The 20294-nt window shown below is 43.2% G+C and overlaps 1 long non-coding RNA gene across 1 annotated transcript in view; it reads left to right on the top strand.

Annotated features, from left to right (window-relative positions):
- The window catches only part of LOC144763599 (uncharacterized), a 235522-nt gene extending 219597 nt beyond the window's left edge, over positions 1–15925 (top strand). The window contains exon 3 of the long non-coding RNA XR_013596237.1: positions 15819–15925. This is a non-coding gene — a long non-coding RNA (uncharacterized LOC144763599). The remainder of the gene's footprint in view (positions 1–15818) is intronic.
- Positions 15926–20294: the final 4369 nt, after the last annotated feature.

Raw genomic sequence — 20294 nt, 5'->3', positions numbered from 1 at the left:
TTGTGGCCTCAGGAAGTAGAGTTTCATGCTGGGATAATTGGTCTGGCGGCGCGCCTGACGTCCAACAAACGTGCACAAGCTGCTCAACCTTGAAGCGCGTTCACAGACCTGGGTCGGCTCGTGCCCAGGTCTGTATCGGGCTCGTTCACAGCTGATACTCCCTTGACAGGGATGAAGGCGGCTATAAGTCTCGTTGGCGGCAGCGCTTCGCGCTGCAACGCCAGCGAGACCTAAAAAGGGCAGGCCTTGAAAAATAATATTGCAAACATTTGTAAAGGGGAAGGGGTCCCCTGAGGACCGCTTCCCATTTGCAAATGCATTACCACCTACTTGAAGTAGCTGGTAATTTGCGAGTGTTTTGCGACCGAAATTGCAAACGCAAAACTTTGGTACATAGCTTTGGGGTCATTATTAGGAAGGGAATGCCCCTTCCTAATAGCGAGTCGCAAAACAGTATTTTGCGAGTCACATTTATTTTCAAGTCGCAAAATACTCTTTGTACTCTTTGGGCCCATGCTTTTTAGCGTGCGCAAACGAGTTTAAGACCTGTTTGCGCACGCTGAAAAGCGTCGTACATCTGGCCCAAAATCTCAAAGCTGCCCTCTAAAAGTAAAAATCAACTCATTCTGACAGCGCGTTACATTTGCAAGAAGGTTGTACGAAGCCCAGCCCTCATAACAACAAATTGACTTTAGCAGCAGGTCAGAAAATATGGCCTCCTAGGCCCACAATGTTTTCCTAACGTCAGCATACAATTAGTTGTCATGTGAAGGGCTAGCTGGAAGCTGTTGAAGGTGCTGGCCATTTCCAATGCAACAATTTGTAGCAAGCACAATTAAAATTTCAAGTGCAATAAAAGCTTTAAAATACAACCACACACATTATCCAATCACAAATAAGAGCATAGCAGGTGTTTGCCACATATAAAAGGCAGTCAAACAATAAAACCCATTAAAAACGTGCCTTTCTTCACTTTAAAGGCTAGACATAGGCAGCGAATAGTGCCCATCCTATTACTGGTTTTTGAGAGAACACAAATCTAGCAATGTAACATTTTAAAGCAAAACTGTCTACTTTTTATCATTTCGGTGGATAGCAGCTCAAACTGGGATGACGCAAGAAGTGGATAAATCACCTATTGTGTTTGGAATTCACACACCAATAGTTTTCTGTTCTTATAATACCCTTTGAGCCCCCATCTATAGGGCCATCAAATATTTAGCCATACCATCCACCACAACTCTGCTTGTGTCTGTGCTGAGTATTCTGTATGCTTCAAGGTGCTGTCTGGTACCAATTGTCCTGCACAGTGGGACAATTAACGTTGCCCCTTATGTTTTTGTAACAGGGCAAACAAATTATAAATGTAGCAAAGTTTCCGGCCCACCTGAGCATACTGGGCACGAGTCATCTGGCATGCCTTTTGTTTGCCATTTTCTGCAAAACATTTTAGTGGGAAGGGTCCTGTATCTGAATTGGAAATACAATTTCTGCACAGCAGCAGGGTCGAGGGTTTGATCAAATCACGGGCTGGGTTTGAAATCTATGAAAGCTAATGTAAGCGATCCCTTGCACTTAATAGCATTTTCCACATATGTGAATTCCCAGTAAATGTCTTTAACTCTTCCTTCCGGTATCGAGCACATCATCTTGGTTAGGTCCAATATATATTTTCAACCGCAGCTTCCTCAGGTGTGCCCTAATGGATCTCATCCAGAAAATGTTATTGACACTAGGGATGTACTAAGATCGCTTAGGGCCACCTGATAAGTTTCAAGAGCCTCAGTAGACCACACCCAATGCCAAAAAAGTAAGCGTCTTCATTCTATTTTGTGTAGGTTTCTTCTTTAAGTCTAAAAGAACATGGATCTGGGGAGTGCTCACCGGGAGATTGAGGAGTGATCTTATGAACCTATGTTCAATAAGTGGTAAACTGTCTAAGTTCCAGCTTCCCCACAGTTCTGCCCCGTACAATTCAACCCCAATGTCTTGGTATTGTAAATCTCGAAGGCAGGGACCACCCCTTTTGACACTGTCCATCTGTGGATGTTAGCTATACTTGTAGTCTGCTGGATTAGTGACACATGAGTTTTTCCAGCTGTGGGGTCCAACTCAGATTAGGAGTAAGTCCCAAAGTTGGCACCAAGTCAATTGGGTACTCTCCCACTAACATGCGTCTCTCACAATTTTTTGTTTCTCGGTTAAAGAAAACCATACATTTGCTCTATAAACTATTCAATTCCAGCCCGCTCATCCCAGAAGGAATAAAAATGATTTAATAACGTTGGAGCCCCTGCGGTGACTCTGATATTAATAGGCAGTTGTAGGCAAAGAGGAGGGCCAAAACCCTCCTCTCCAGACTTTAGGTGCATCACACCCATCTCTATCCAGATACTCCACCATCTAGTAAATGTATAATGAAAACCGAGTGGGGCTAGAACACATCTTTTTCTGACTCCAGGTTTTACCTTGATGGGTTCGGTTAGTTGTCCCTCCTTTCCAGCATCTAACCTGGGCAAGGTTGTCCACGTGCAGTCTCACCAAAATATCCAACAAATTTGCAAGAATTCAATTTTTTGACAAACACCCTCCAGTGTTTGCCTCTAGGTACCAGTTCAAAAGCTGTTCATAAATCAACAAAAGCAACAAAAAGTTTGACCCTACTTATTATTACCTCATTCCAAAAGATGCAAACAAAACAGAAAAACTGGTCCAGGGTACTAACATTAGCTCAAACGCCTGCCTGAAAATCAGACAGGACATCTTCATCCAAGATCTACTCCTGAAGGCAAGCGAGTACCTGTTTGCAGAACATTTTCTGCAAGGAGTCGATCAGGCTAATGGGCGTGTAGTTCCCGGGCTAAGTCCAGTCACCCTTCTTGAAGACTGGAATAATCTCTGCAAGTTTCCAAGATGCAGGATTTCCATACCCAAGAGTATAGCATTTGACTAAATGTGGATATCAGGCCCCACACTACCAGATCTGCCTGATATAAATTATTAGGAATCCTATCTGGACTCATTTAAGGGAAATGCTAGGAACATGGCTTGCTGGAGTTGTCCTCTTCTGGGGGGGCTCCATCTTCCTGCCCCTCAGAATTTCCACATGCTTACAAACTGTCAATGTGGGCCACCCACTTCTGTGGTTGAACACAGAATCCAAGGGCAGTTTTTATTATTATTTGTTAATATTGTTATTTTTTCCGCATAAACTCTATTTGTACTAAATTTTTATGGAATGACAAACATCCTCGAATAGCCTTGCATAAGCTGATTCGTCCTAAAAATGAAGGTGGTGTTCGTTTCCCTAATTTTAAAACATACCATTCCGCCTTCTTGATTAAACAATCCTTTTCCTTGGCCTATGATTTTACTGATAATCCGATACCTAAATGGGTTCTTCTAGAACGCTCCCTTTTGAAAGATTTTTCATTTCAACATACTGTTTTTATGTCAAATTGTTCTTTTTTAACAAAATATCCCAATTTAAAATACTCCCAAACAATGTTACACAATGTTTTCTCTACTGATCTTTCTCCTCTTCAATGTTTCTTATCATCTGTAGTGTGGTACAACAAATTCCTTAGATACAAAGGCAAATCTTTCTACTTTAAACACTGGAAAGAAAAGGATATTTTGTTTGTCCATCAGTTTTTTGATGGTGGATCTATCATTCCGTTTCCAGTACTGCAAAATTTATTTCACTTGCCTTCCTCATTTTTGAATGAATACACCGTTATAACGTCTGCCATCCAATTGAACTTATCCTCCCTCTCATTAACTGACGTCTTTCCTTCTTTCTCCCCTATCACTCTACTTTACCCTCTCTTTTCTATTCAACAACCTAAGGCTGCTCTTGTTTATACCATTTTGTTATCAAATGTTAAAGATCGCCCTAAATCACCTATAGAGATCGCTTGGGAAACCGATCTTGATGTTTCCCTCTCCGTCTCATTGTGGGATTGTTTATGGTCCAAACTGTTTAAAGTATCTACTGCTGCTCGTATTACTCAATCCTTATTGTTTATATACCATAGAGTTATTATTACCCCTGTTAGTATCCATAAGTTTGCACAAACTTCTTCCTCGTTCTGTTGGCCATGCTCAAAAGAAATTGGAACACTTAAACATCTATTGTACGACTGTTCTCCTGTTTTCTCATTTTGGAATGAAGTTTGGAATATCTGTATGTCAATGTTTTGTTCATCCGTATCATTATCCAGACCCCCCAGGATATAGCGGCATGGATTAGCAAATTTAGCGGCACAAAAATGGAAATTTAGCGGCACAAATATGGAAATTTAGCGGCAATTTTGCGGCATTTTATTTGCCCATTCTTCCTACAACAAACACAGATATCTTAGTTTTTTTAGTTATTTAACAACATGAAGATATGTATATTTGATTTATTTACAATGTAGACACAGTGAATTAATTATTATGGTCTGTGGAAGAAAAAGCCACTTCTGGAGGGTCTCAGACACTCCCATTCTCACTTCCCCCCATTTTCCTCTGCAATATCTCACTGTTAGACACCTATTTCTCCCCACACTTTTCTGAATTCCTCCATCTGCAAATCTCATGTCATAAAGCACCATCTTCACTTTCTCATGCTTTCTCTACTTCCTTTTATCGCCACTCCCATCCATTCCCACAAGCATAAAACTCACCCACTCATCTACAAGCATTGCACTTTAATTTTTTGGCACTGTATATATTTTGACAGCTGTGGAACTCGCTGACACACTTACCAACAATTACAACTGACAGATATGAAACTACTGCTGCGTGCTTGCTCTGCAGAGGTCAAGGACTGGTTGTGAATGTGGCCTTCACAACTGTATGCCCCGCTGATAGGCACTATGAGAAACTTGCTTCATTTAAAGCAACAGTGTGTCTGATCAGTGTGGGAGATGCTGTGCAAGTCTTCAGTCTAAGCAGTTCACTATTAAGTAATGACCTCGTGCTGATAGCGAGTCAAAGACATCTCACTCATAGCACACAACGTTAATTCACAGTTTTAGCTTGAGGTCTGGCATATCCAGGCAACTGCAAGACAGATATCATGTGTCACTAATAAAATCAATACTGCGATTTTGGCAGGGTCAACTGTCGATCCTACATAGAGTCTTAGGACTTTTGGCTGCATTCTGGTTAGAATACTGCTTTAGCTCGAGGAAAAGTGGTAGGATAAACACAATACCTACAATGTTTAAATCCCGCCCACAGTGTCACTACTGATGATGCTTTCATCCAAGGAGAGCCTTAAATGCCATCCAGCCAAACCTGATGGACCTCAAGTCCGCCTCCCTTAAAGGTTACAGTTGGATGCTAGCAGTCGTGGCAAGGGATTTCTAACGGTTGACAGGTCGGTTAAGGGCTAGTTCGTTAAGTAGCAGCTGGGTTTAAGCACGGTACTAAATGAAGGGACGGTGCAATGAGCGTAATGAAGAAACCAATGACACTGGACAGCTGACCTCAGCAGGGTATGAACTATCCGACCCACCCTCCACCTTGCACTCACGTTATCAATTACAACGGGCTGGTTGGCGATCACATCATACGACTCCATGGTGCTTCCTCAGGCAGTAGGAACTGGCTGGGCACAGCCGCGCATGCGCACACTGTCCAGAAATCGTGGATTGTGACAATCTGCGCATGCTCGAAGAAACTGCTTCAACTGGAGCTTCACAGCTGACATCGGGAGAGTTCAACGTGGATGTGCAGTGACGTCGCATCTATCCTGCTGGTTCGAGCGTACACAGTGTCCACTGTTGAGCTGCGGGGACCCTTAGGGTTAGTCAGGGACGCAACTAGACGCAAACATTCCGGGGCGTGGGGCTAGCACCTTGAACTGTGGAGGAGAAGCCATCTTCAGAGACGATAACAGGCGTCAGTGGCTGCTGAAGGTGGGGCAAGGATCTTCATTTCCGGCTTCCTCGAGCCAGGTGTACACAGCAAGCCATGAGGGCTGCGCAGGAGCAGAAAACAAATCATGGTGCACCGAGAGGGGCAAGAAGGATAATCAGTCAGACCCCCCAGGATATAGCGGCTTTGGTAAAAATGCCGCGATTTCAACAAAAGTGCCGATTTCGCGGGCACTTTTGTAAAAATCGCGGCATTTTTACAAAAGTGCTGATTTCGCGGCAAACCGCGAAATCGCGAAATCCTGGAGGGTCTGATTATCCTTGAAGAATGTTTTCTTAGGATCTCTGTCACCTGATATTGATACTCCATCTTCCTCTTCTAGATTGTTGGATCTGTTTCTTGCTCTTGCGTTTAAAGTTATTTTATCTTGCTGGAAAGATAATTCTAAGCTTTCTGTTCATACTTGGTGGAATTTTATTTGTGATGAACACAGGATTGCAATTGCCTCATCCTCTTCTGTTTCCCTTAAAATCAAATCTGATCTACTTTGGCTCCCCTTTTCCTCTTATCTTTCTTCCAAATCTCCTACTTGATTATCTTTTACTATCCCCACACGTTAAATCTTGTCCTCTCTTTCTCTTTCTCCTTTTCTTCTTTTCCTTCTTTCCTCTTTCTTTTCTTTTCCTCCTATACCTTTCTATTCCCTTTTTCTTTCCCCCTTCCAATATTCACTTCTTTCTTATTACATACGTTTCGTAATCCTTATTAATATATATTCTCTTCCAATACTTATGACATGTATACTGTTTTCTATTTTAAAAATATTCAATAAAAATCTCTTAAACAAAAAAAAAGAAATACCTTTGCTCTCTATTTCAAAAAGACTTGTTATCTCTGGCTATCAGGGCTGTTTGGAGGAAGGTTTGGAGGAATGCTCTCCCAATTCTGTCTTGGTCCAATGTCAGCTTATATCGAGTCTTACACTGTACCAGGTCTGGCCTAGAGTTTGAATATGCTGTGGCTAGAAGCTAAATTTTGGCTATCCGCCAAGCATGATCATACCAGGTCGCTGTCTTAGCCTCTATCCAATCCACTCGTTTTTCTAGGTCTAATAGGTCCCTTTTCTGGGAATACAGTAAGTCGTGAATGGTTTTCATTTCTTCATTTATACATTTTCTAGGAGGAAAAGTAATAAATCAACTTCCTTCACTACTTTGTTTTTAACTTTCTCTTTAGCTAAAGGGTTCTCTTCCACCCAATTCCATTGAATAGTCTTCATGGCGTTATGGTCACTATCTATTTTTTCCACCACCGACCTGTCCTGTACCGCGGGCTAAAGCCTTAAATCAACCAGAAAATAGTCTATTCTGCTTGTGTGGTCTGGTCTATTGTAGGTCATTTTACCATTCCTATCCAAGCAGGTCCTTCCATTGGTGGCTCTTAGATCGCAATGTAGTCCCTGGGCTGCTTTTTGGAAGTTAGAACTGGGGGATTTTCCATTTCCTGTCACACTCCACAATCATACCAGGAGGGGCGACTGCTAGCAGTTCAAAGGCAGAGTTGAAATCCCCTGCCACCAGTAATGAACTATTCCCCTTATATTCGGAGAGGGTGGATTTGAACACATTTACAGTCCTGGTCTCTGCTTTGCTAGCTCCGACTCTGTTGTATACATTAAAGACTCTCAGAGACAAGCCAGCAGGGAGCTCAAGGTTGATTGCCAAAATATCAGAAGAGTCAATGGAGACGATTTTACTTTTACATTGGACCACAGTTTTTACCCAGATTGCTAGTCCCAGAGGATCTTCCATTCCCAAACTGGACCACATTTAGACAGAAGGATGTGCGCCCACTCCAATAAAACGAAAAAATGCACCAGGTGTCTATATATTGGCCCCATTCCTCCTCTGAGAGCAACTTGGAGATCCCCCCCTACGTTCCATGGGATAATTTTGATCTGGGACTGTTAGTTCAGAATCATATTGGGTGAACACAGGGGTTCAGAGCCTTCAATACCTAATGCCTCCATATTTAATCTCCCACAGCTGCCCTCCTGGGTGGACACTACTGTAGGCGTGACCTTGTTAGAGACCTCCCACCCCACACATGATGGATGCCTTTGGGCGAATTCAGGGTCCTAGGACGATGAGCCATCAAATCCCTCTCACCCGACCTTGCATCCCCCAGAGAACTTTTCATACTATCCATGTGCAGTCATTCGGCATTGGTGGGTTTTCTGCTATTGGTGTTGCCTTCTGTTAGACAGCTATCACTTCTGATCTGGCGAGGCTCCTCCTGGAGAGCTTGAAACCTACTCGATATGTGGGAGTTTGCCTTGGAAATCATTCATGAATCTATGGCCATTAGGCCAACGATTATATCTCTATGAACAAGAGACCTTCACCACATCATGTATTATCCCAGGGATGGCAATCCTTTCTACTCTGGCTATGTTGTTCCTAATGATAGAGTAGCAGTGTCTAACCTCATGCTCTTTCCTAGAGATTTTTGCCATTGACTTGGGATCATCATAGAATTCGGGGTAATTGATGTAGTCACAAAAAGTTTTAATGTATCTCAACCATTTCACTCGGTGAGCGCCCTCCAATTTCATGGCGTCCCCCAGTATGAGGCGATTTAGATGACACTCATCCGTAGTCCAGACCCTGTGCCACAGAAGAACCGGTTGCACCCTAATAAGATCTTCCAAATAGGGCATGCCGAGTTCAGTGTGGCAATTATGGGTCGAAGTACCCTCCGGAACAGAAGGAGATATCGCCAAAAGCTGTTCTCAGTCAGCTGCAGGCTAGAAACATTAAAATTACCCCAAATTCCCGCACCAAAGTTGCAACGCAACTGGCTTTATAAATACGTAGGAGCTCCTTTACAGGTCTCTTTCCCATCTTTTTGCTAAACAGTTTAAGGGCCATAACAGACTTGACGAATAGCATATTTCTACTTTTGATAGCACTTTTCCATTGCCCTGTGCAGTCAAATAGTATGCCTAGGTAAGGGAAGTTAGAGACATGATCCAGTGGCTTTTTATCAATAAACATAGTTCTTTTCCTCTGTTTGCCATTAACGCCACAATTCATAGAAAAGGTTTTAGTGCAATTCACCTTCAATTCTAAATTAGTCATGAAGGTGGAGAACGATGTAATCATAGTTTGCATCGCCACGGGGGTTCTCGCCATCCGGACAGCATCGTCTGCATAAATAAGTGCCGGTATAAGGCGTTGCGATGCTGTAGGCATATCTATACAGTCCTTTAGTAAAATATTCTCCAAATTGTTAATGTAAATAGAGAATAAAAACGGGGCAAGGACGCATCCTTGTCTATGAACAAGAGACCTTCACCACATCATGTATTATCCCAGGGATGGCAATCCTTTCTACTCTGGCTATGTTGTTCCTAATGATAGAGTAGCAGTGTCTAACCTCATGGAACCAGTGTGTGACCTTATTTTCGAGTGAGTCCTGGTTCCAACATTTGCCTTGGACACCTGCACGAGGAAGATTATGGCCTCCTTCCTCTCTACTTGTTTGGGAATGTAGAAGCCATTCTGAACCATCCCCCTGTTGTGTAACAAACTAGGTTTCCCATCAGGGAACTCACCCTGGTCCAGCGCCATCTCTCCCCTTTCTATCTCGTTTGCAGGAGTCCTCCTAGGGGGGGGGCTGCCCAGGGTGTGTTGGTCCTAAGCCCCACCCAACCCAGGCCATTGTATTAGCAAGCTCGATGTGGAAGAAGGCGAAATACAAACAGAGTCAGATATTTAGTATCTAAAATAGGGTGCTGGATGGGGACAACTGGACTTGATTTGGGGGGACCTCCCTCTGAGTGCATTCATGTGGAAGACCCTCCTGCTCACTCATTACCACCCCAGGTTGGCTGGCTGGGCTCACTTCCCATTCGCTACCCACCCTCCATTACCAGCCTTCCAGTACTTTTTTGAGTGCCTCAACTTCATCCTTCAGACCCCCAATTATGCCTATTAGATTATAGAACATAGATTGAACTTCCTGGTTGGACACACTTAGCAAGCATATGTGGGACCCCTCAGTTCTATTAGCATCTGTATAGAAGACAGAATATAGATTGCAGCACTCAATAGTTTCTGTTCCATGGGCAGCTGGTGACTTCTCAAATGTGTAGGGAGTCGATTTTCCAGTTTCTCCCAAGACGTCTACGCCTACACTCAGACGAGGTTTGCTAAACATTTGTGGGATATACTTAGTGGTATTCTTTTTGACACATGGGGGTAGGCACGACTGGGATATAGTTAGTATCTTTGGGGCTAAGGGAATGGTGGGGGTTAATAATACCTTCACATTCGGAGATCAAGGTGTCAATCTTATTCATGACGCAATTACCAGCTGCCGAAGATAACAATTGTTTGGGTCTTGATGATCCAGAGGCCCCGTCCTGTGCCTTCCTTTTAACCATTAGGGATCTAGTTGGGTTTGATTGGGTAGTATCTCACATGTGGCTATTTTTCCTTAAGACAAATCATGAATTCTACTGATTGCGGCCTATGACATACACAAAGAACTCTTCATCCACTCCAGATAACTGTGCGATACAACAAAATAAAATAACACAACCGACTAAAGAAACTAGAACAAAACAAAAGGAGACGATAGAAAGACCCCTGTGGGCCTCAATTGCACAATATGAACTAGCTATGGAAAAGAGAAGAAGTGACAATACAAAGTAACAGACAGCAGTCTTAAAAGTCCTAGAAATCCTAGTGTGAGGCAGAGGTGTAGACTCTCAGTCCAACTCTCCCGGGCTCTCATCGACTACAAGTGAGGGTTATTGTATAGATTGATCTGCTGGATCTCAAAAAGAAAGAAGGACTCGTGGCGGGCTCCCCCTCCCACTTCAGTCCCTTATAAAGTAGTCAAAGTGAACAAAACGCCCTAGTAGTACATCCCAACTGGCTCTCTTGACAATTCCATATGGGCTGGTTAAACAAGGTCAAGATCAAGGCCAGCAACCATACGAGAGGGAGATTTAATAAACGATTATGGGCATACCTGGCACCCGTAGGCAGAATTGCCAAATGTGGTGGGAAGACACTCTACCACAGGGCGAAGGGGGTGGCCTTGCCCTGCCTCTTCCTGTCACAGGACAGGCCTGCCCTTGCCCTGCTTTGGCCGGGCACGGCCTTAGCAGGCGGCCTATAGTGGCCCTTTATAGTGGTTGCAGGTGAAAATTATACTAAGGGGGCCGTCTTTAGAGCCCCAGAGCTTCGTGGGATATGCAGTCCCCCATAGCGCTGACTCTCCCGCACAGCGGGGTCTCAGATCACACTTTATAGCGCTTGCAGGTGATAATGATGCTAAGGACTGCCTCCAGAGCCCCAGAGCCTCGTGCGATATACAGTCCCTCAAAGCGCTGCCTTCATTTTTGCTACAGAGCATCTCTCAATGATCTAGATATGAACAATATTGTCCTTCCTGTATTGCCTATTCTCTGTTACAGAGAAGCTCATAAGCCTTTGGTGCTCGCATCCATTATGACAATATATTCTGGTTCTACATCATAACTCTGAATAAACTGAGTGTTATATAATTTTTTTATGTTCTCAAATTACTAACCACAAATTTTTCCCATCTAAATTTTGTTCTAACCTAATACGAGATCTCATTCTGGCTGTTTTGTCAGCAGATTTACTATAAAGTTCCATAAACCCCTATGAACGATATTAATTCTTACTTATTTTCTGGGGCAGATATGCTCTTTATAGTGTTCAATAATTCTTCATTTGATTTTATACCTTCCTCAGTCAACTTGTGGCCTAAAACAACAACTCTTCTCTACTAAATTTGCATTTTCCCACTTTCAGTATTAACATTTTCTCCTTTACTCTTTATAACTCCATCCTTAATCTTCCATTGTGCTCTTTCAAATTCTTCCTAAATATTAAACTATTATCCTGTTATACCCTAATTCATCAAATTCCTTTCAAAATGCCATGCATGGCTCTCTGAAACACAGTCTGCAGAAATGAATCCAAAAGGTATCCTCTTAAACCTAAATGTTTCATCAGGTGTGATCAATGACCTGTAATCCTCATGGATAGTGATCTATGGTATGTTGATGTTTGCAAGTAGATTTTTGTCAACATTTACATTTTTTTAGTGCTTTGAGATCAGTGCACAATCTTATCTCTCCTGCCAGGTTGCTAACACTGGGGCTAGCCATTCGGTTGCTTCCATGTGCACTATCACCACTTCTTCTAACTTCCTTAATACTTTTGTCACTGCTTCCCTTACAGTCTTATTTTATGTCTGTACCTTTTTAAACATATTAAGCTGTTGTTGAAGACCAACGGGAATTCCTCTTCAATCATTTCTATTTCCATCTCTTATTTCATTGCCATTTTAAGTTCCAATTAAAATTATAAGAGGATCTGAATTTTGATATAGCAATATACCTAAATATTTTTGGTGAAACCAGATGAGCACACAATCCCTCTTTACAGCCAAATATATTTTCCCTACTGCAAGTCTCTTATTATTTTGTATCCCTCCCATAAAGCAACTTTATTGTTTAACACCCATATCCTGTTGGTTTCATATATGGTTTCAATGACATTTCCTTTTATTCCTTATTCAGATATCCCCTATAATATATGTGTTAACTTTACCCAGAGTTAAATATCATTTGAACATCCTTTCCTTATATTTTAACATCATCCACTACACCATCATTTAGAAGACAACTTGTTCCATGACCTAACTGCCTTCTTCAGTCGTAAACTCTTCATCATTTATCAAATTCATTTTTTTCTTTGGTCTTCTATCTGCCTTGCAACATTTTTAATGGCATTTGTATATTGCTTTCCATTCTGTGTACATCTTGTTGCTAACCTTATGTCCAATTTAATCACGTCTACAACACTTGCATGTAAACTTCTTTACGTTATCTGATGCTTCTGGTGTCATTTCTCACAATTTTTCGTTTGTTCTTCATTCACTAAGTTAACAGCTTCCTCTTTAAAACCGGACTTCTTAATCCCAGCTACACAAGCTGAACAATGTACACATTTTTTGGCCAATGTTATTATTTTGTTTAATGAGAGCCCATCTCTTATCCATAGTTCTTAACTAATCTTTTCATTCTCAAGACCTAGCATAAATTGTTAATCCTTTTTCTAAAAAGGTTGTCAAACTTTATGAGGATGCTAACTTTCTTAAATCTCTTATGTAGTCTTCAACTGACTCTGCTTTCCTTTAAACCTTCTTAAAAAAAACAAAATCTTTCTAATATCAAATAAACTTTTTTTTTTTACACACAACTCATATTCATTGATCCCCAAAATCTTTGCGTAGGACAGTTCTGGCAACCAGTAAAAGACTTCCTGTCCTTCCAGAACCAAAAAATGTAAAAGTAGAGAGGTTTTGTTTTTCTCTCTGCACTTGTCCCACACACTCTGACATATCTAGAAAGCACACTTTACCCATGTTATATAAGTTTCCGCAGGTGACGTTGATTAGAAAATGGTTGCTGCCACATTTTATATGTTTGAGCACACTTAACACAGCATTTAACTAACACACAGGACAAACTGCACAACAACAACACACATGCAGAAAAAGTTTAACTATTTCTTAAGTGGACATCCAATTTGATGTCTGAGTAGCACCTCCACCTTTATTGAAAAGAACAAATAAAACGGACCCCAAATTACTGTTTATAGTAAGGTACAATCACATATTATCCGTTATAGAGATTCTCTTACTATCACTTGGATCAATATGTATTTTCTTCCTATGTTCCATCCAAATGCGAAATAGCTCACAAATCTACTTACGTTTTCTTTTTGTGTGCTACCCTCTTAATTTACACTTTTGCACGCTTTCTTTTCACTGATCTCTACTAATCAGCACTCTAGTTGTTTGTAAGACACCGGATTTTCAACAAATCCAGACGCTGGCTGCTCCTCGAATCCAGCAGGCCCCAGTTTTCACTTTTAACAATCATGCAGGTTATGGCATAGTTCACTTGAGCGCATTAATACTGGACATTTGATTCTTCATAACCAGCGTTACCTGGCTTTTTGCGTTCCATGCTACCCGACGCTTTGTTTTGTACAACCAGCGGTGCCTTCACTTTATCATTCAGTGAAGCCTGGCACCTGTGTTCAAGTCTCCACACTGCACTCTAACGTGTTATGTGTATTATGTGCGCTACATCACAAACCTGAAGAGTGCAACTGTTCACCCTAGCAACCTGCACCTGCATAACATCAATTCTCAGCACCTTGCCCAGTGACAAAAGTTTGTGAACATACGATTGCAGCAGCCCGCGAAATGGCACAATAAAGAGGTGTGGAAGGCTGCCTATGACTACTAGCCAGGACCTGATTGCACCTGCCACAGGGAGGCCGTGGATGTGTCTGCCTGGCTGAAGACCCCACCAGCCAAGGGCAGAGAGAGAGGGAGCCAGTAGCAACTTTCCCCCCCCAATCGCAGTGCACTACATGTGTGGGCCTGATTCGTCTCCCCACCCACCTGAGGCCCACAGATCGGGTGGCCTGAGGAGGCTTGCGATGGGGAAAGGCAACATGCACCAGGGTAAGCTGGTGTTTGAATCCAGAAAACCCTATCAGGACCCCGAAAACGATCCGGAAGCAGTCCACTGAGGGACAACAGCTGGACAGACACAAGTCCCTTCAGACCCAGAGATGAAAAGCCCCCTGAAAATAATGAACAATAAACTAACTAAAATTATGGTTAGAATGATGCACTAACACACTGGCTAAATGCTATGAGGGGAAGGCTGAAGAGATATGACAACCGAATCACCCTAATTGAACAACGAATTTCAGACGTGGACGACACCCTCACCGGTGTTGTTAAGATGCAAAAGACACTAGCGACTGAACTTGAGCAGGTGAGGAGGAAACATTAGGATTTGGAAACACGCTTATGCAGGAGCAATGTGTGCATCATGGAGGTGTCTGAATCTATAGCAATGGGGAAAATGGAAACCTTTGTGGAAAACCTGTTTGTGGAGGTGTTTGGGTGTGATAACCTATCCCTCATGTTTGTGAATGAAAGAGCACACCGCATACTGGGTTCTCAACCAATAACCGTGGTACCACCCACACCAATTCTGGCCAAGCTATTAAATTACAGAGATCAAGATACTATCCAAGCAATGGCCAGGAGCAGGACAGACATCACACATGGGGGATCTCAACTGGCACTCTAACCGGATCACATGCAAGTGGTGCAGTAGGCCTGGGGGGAATTTGTCTCCATAACAAAGCACCTACTTGAGATAGAGATGACATATGCAATGTTGTACCAAGCAAGGCTTAAATTCACTCTGTCTGGGAGGGTGTATATATTTTTGGACCATCAGGCAGCTTTTGCCCTTCTCAACAAAAACTCTAAACCCCACATCAGGGGTCAACGTGGTGAGGACTATGACCCCATCCAGAATCTCAGCAATGTGGAGTGAATGTTGGGTAGGGGTGTGCAGTGAACTCCGCTCCGCCAGCGGAGTTTGCAGAGTTTTGCCACTCCGTGCTCCGCTTGGGATGCGGAGTACAGCAAAAAGAACTCTGAGACCGCTGGGGGAGCGAAGTTTATCGGCACGGCTTTGCCCATTGCAGCCAAATTCACTTTTGTGTGTTTGGGGAGCATAGGAGTGGCTGCTCTTGCACAAAGCTCCACCTACTTCAAGCACCTTCTCTCTAATCTCCCTCCATGGTACTCATGCCATGTGATGGTTGGTTTGAAAGTCCTCCTATCCCCTCTCAGGCTCGCCCTACCATCCTCACATTGAAGACAGGTCTTCTCCTTGTCATTGGCAAAGGAGCCGACGCTATAGAACGAACCAATCAAAATTGTGAGCATCCTTGTCATCCTCCCACTGTCACTGGCTTTCTAAGGAAACAATAACCTGCGCCTTCTCTCTCTCTTCTTCCCAGCGATGGCAGAGGACAGTGAGTCCGCGGCTAGCCAGCAGAGCCTGGAGATGGACGACCAGGACAAATGCGGAATCGACAGGGACAACGAAGAGGAGATAGAGATGGAGAATGGTAAGGGTTAGGCGACTTGTGGCGGCTCCAGTGCCGGGCGTGTGGGGCTGCTTAGCATATTTATTGGTGTTACTGTTAACGGCACTGAATTTCACAGGGAGGGAAAAAACATTAATATTGAAAATGAAATGTACATTTGGATTATATTTACAGGAGTAGAATTCAGCTTGTGTAACTTTACAGAGGTAAGTATTACTGCAGCGGGAAACATCGGGGTGTTTTGCTTGTGCAACCACCAGTCCCCCTATGCATTGACTACTATGTTAAATTGTATTGGTCACAATATACAAACCAAGCAAAAGACATACATCGCTACCTTGAGGGGGTCACATTAACAAGGGTTGAAGCAGCACGGAGGGAGATATGCTCCCTATCACGGAAGAGGACATTACATTGGCCATAACTGAGCTGTGGAACCGCAAAGCCCTGGGTAACGAGGGCCTGACTAGTGAGTTTTACAAAGAATACAGTGACTTGCTCACTCCACACCTGCTAGACATGTATGGAGAGGCAATCCAAAAAGGGTATTTGCTACCAACAGTCATGGAGGCAATAGTGATCGCACTGTTAATGCAGAGTAACCCACCTCGGAAATCCGACTCCTACTGCCTGCTGACACTCATAAAGATTGATAATAAGATGCTTGTGAAGGTACTTGTGGCACGGTTGCTTCCCCTAATGCAAGGGCTGGTATTGCTAGACCACTCGGGTTTTATAAAGAAGTTCCCCAGTGTGCTGGAAGGTCCTTTAGCCTGCAGACACTGTTTATTTCAAAGAGACCTGATAGTAGCGAACACATAGACACCTAGGCAGTCACCGGATCGAGAAGCAGCAGGCCTAAATAGTATATTATGTAATGTGCGTTCCTCAGCAAAACACCCTTTCGAAATATGGGATTTGATCACCTCCCATTCCCCTGAAATATGTTTCTTCACGGAAACTTGGCTGAAATCTTCCAATTATCCCCTTATTAATTCGGCCATTCCAGAGAACTACAAATTCTTACACTTGGAAAGAGAAGGAAAAACAGGAGGAGGCATAGCCATAGCTTTCAAACACCATCTCACTGTCAATTGGATCTCCACTTTAAAGAATGACAATTTACAAATGGGAATTTTTAAGGTTACCTCATCCCCTACTGATAGCTGGAATGGAGCACTAGTATATCGACCTCCAGGTCCAAGAGCTAACTTCACTGACAAGCTAATAGATTATATAGCCATCCATGCACTCGCATCTAATACATTTCTTTTGTTGGGAGACTTTAATTTCCATGGTGAAATACACACACCATGAGGTACATAAACTTTTTTCCAGCCTAGAGCAAATCGGACTAACCCAAAGAGTTAAAGGCCCAATACACTTGGCTAGTCATACGTTGGATCTAATTTTTTCCAACATAGACAATTTGATCTGTAATCCTCCGGATTCCCTTACATGGACGGATCACTCTATTATTAAGTTCTCCATCCAACATCCTTGTTCTAAGAACTTACACCAGATTGCAGGGCGCAAACAAGAGGCACACAGACCATGGCGTAATCTTTCTCCAGAAGCCTTTGATGAGGCGTTCTATCCGGAACAACTAAAGAAGGACACAGAAGTCTCCACAACGTTGGATACTTTTAATACAACCTTTGTGAAAGCACTGGATTCTGTAATCCCAATAAAAAATAACAAGGGCTTTATCCAAAGGCCGACATCAGCACCCTGGTATTCTGCGGAGCTGAGGTCTGAAAAATCCATCTGTAAGACATTAGAGAGACTCTGGCGAGCGAGTAAGGACCTCCAGAATAGACAAAAATACAAACAAGCATTGTCCAGTTACGATCTCAGTTTAAAGTCAGCCACACGTACATTCATTATGAACCAAATTGAGATCTCTAGTAACTCCTCAAAAGCTCTCTTTGACATAGTAAGGGACTTCGTATCTCCTCAAGTCTGCAGACATTCCCCCGTGGAAACTCAAGAATTCTGTAACTCCTTAGCAATCTACTTTCAGGAAAAAATATCCAATATTTATTCCAATTTCTCATCTACCGCCAAGCTGAATCCGGAATCTCCAGGCAACTCCGAGGGACTAGTAAAGCTGGTAGATTGCACCCTCGATTGCTTTGAACTTACCACGCTGGAAGAGGTGTCTAATGCACTGTCCACCGCCAAATCGGGTTCACCCAAAGACCTCTGCCCTCCTAAAATCATGGCTCTTTTAGCCACTAGCTGTGCCCCAGCCATCCAAAATATGTTTAATCAGTCTATACAATCAGGTATCATACCAGCAATTTGGAAGGAAGCGTTTGTACGCCCGATACTGAAAAAGCCCTCAGCGGATCCTCAAGAACTTGGCAATTATCGCCCTATTTCCCTGCTACCTCTACTGGCTGAATTGTTGGAAAGCATAACAAACAGGCAACCAAGCCTACATCTGGAAAACAATAAAATCCTGGACCCCTCACAATCGGGCTTTCGCCCGGGCTTCATTACGGAGACAGCCATTCTGGCCGTGACTGATTCCCTTAGGCTGACAATAGACGCAGGTGGATCAGCTGTACTGATTCTCCTAGAACTCTCCGCGGCGTGCGATACCATCTCGCACGCAAAGCTCGCGGAGAGGCTATCCTCCTGTGGCATACAAGGGGTAGCCCTGAAATGGCTGCAGCACTTTATGTCCGACAGAACCCAAACCGTCATCTTAGGTCCTTATCAGTCAGGAAAAATGTGTCTGGATAAGGGTGTACCTCAGGGCTCCTGTCTGAGCCCAACCCTCTTTAATATATATGTGGCTCCTCTGGCAAAAGTAGTAGAACAGCTGGGCTTCGAAATTATTTCCTACGCTGATGACACTCAATTTATGTTCACCATCGGCCCTAATCCAGAAGCCGACAAAGTCCGTTTCTCCATGGGTATATTGGCAATCTCCAACTGGATCCAGTTGAATCCTGGAAAAACGGAAGTTATGCTACTGGGGAAAGCCTCGGCTGTCTGGTCAAATGAATGGTGGTCCTCACAGTTGGGTCCATCCCCTGTTCCCAAACAAGGTGTCAAAAATCTTGGCCTAAAACTGGACCAATCTCTAACAATGAAGGATCATATAGCAGCTACGATGAGCTCTTGTTATTATAGTCTACGACTACTTCGTAAAATTCTCCCATACTTGCCTACTAATCACCGTAGAACCTTGGTACAAGCAAGGGTGATTACCCGCTTAGATTATTGCAATGTCCTGCTAGCTGAAGTGGGTGAGAACCTGCTAAATATATTGCAGGTGATCCAGAACACAGCGGCCAGAATGATTTTAAACCAGCCAGCTGGCTCCCTCTCTGACCCCTTACTAAGAGAACTGCATTGGCTGCCAGTAAGGAAGAGATCCTTTTTCAAAATCTGCTGCCTTACTTTTAATGCTCTAAATGGTAGAGGCCCTTACTATCTACCAAAGAAACTGGTAAAACACGTACCATGTAGAAATCTGAGATCTGGTACATTAGGACTTCTACAGGTCCCTCGTTTACGCTTGAGCCGGACTCGGGGTAAAGCTTTCTCGTATCTTGCTCCAAGTTACTGGAATAGACTGCCCAAGGCCTTGCAGGAAATACTGATTTACAGCACCTTTAGAAAACAACTAAAAGCCTTCTTGTTTTAAAGCCGCTGCTGACCTGACTTTCAGCTATTAGGTATTTTTCTAGTCAGCGCCGAGATGCCCCAGGGTGAGTTGTGCGCTATAGAAGAATATATAACGTAACATAACATCCCAACCTAAGAATGTTGTTCACAGTTGCACCTCAACTGAAGCCGACGAGAGAGCGGTGGCTGTCTTTCTAGATGCCACCAAGGCATTTCATTCTATCAAATGGCCATTTATGACGGTGACACTTGAGAGACTAGGCCTGGGCTGATGGCTACTATGTTGTCTAGGGTTACTATACAAACGTCCCATGGCCTGAGAGAGGGTAACTGCACAGATTTCTGATCCCCTGGAGATTCAGAAGGAAACAAGACAGGGCTGCCCCTTCTTACAATTATTATTTGCCCTGGTCATGGAGCCCCTGGTCTGCATGCTTTGTGAAACATATAAACAAAGAGGCATCCAATTTGGTGTGCGTCGACTAGAATTTTCTCACTCTGTAAAAATGGCATCCTGTTAAAAATGAAAAAATAGGATGTTAACATCCACCCAATAATATCACATGTAATAATGTTCAGGGAACAGTCTGTATTGACCAGTAACTGGTTGAAATGGATTATGATACCCCTCAAGCCTAGCACCACACAGCCATGGCTGGTGTACCCTCTACAATGGTAAGAGGCACTAGTGGGGATAGTAAGTGAGAACCATGGCAGAACAGTAGACATAATAACCACTAATAT

The sequence above is a fragment of the Lissotriton helveticus genome, chromosome 6 (assembly GCF_964261635.1).
Source record: "Lissotriton helveticus chromosome 6, aLisHel1.1, whole genome shotgun sequence".
NCBI lineage: Eukaryota > Metazoa > Chordata > Amphibia > Caudata > Salamandridae > Lissotriton > Lissotriton helveticus.
Note: the sequence above shows the minus strand (reverse complement) of the source record. Positions and strands in the feature narration are given on the sequence as shown.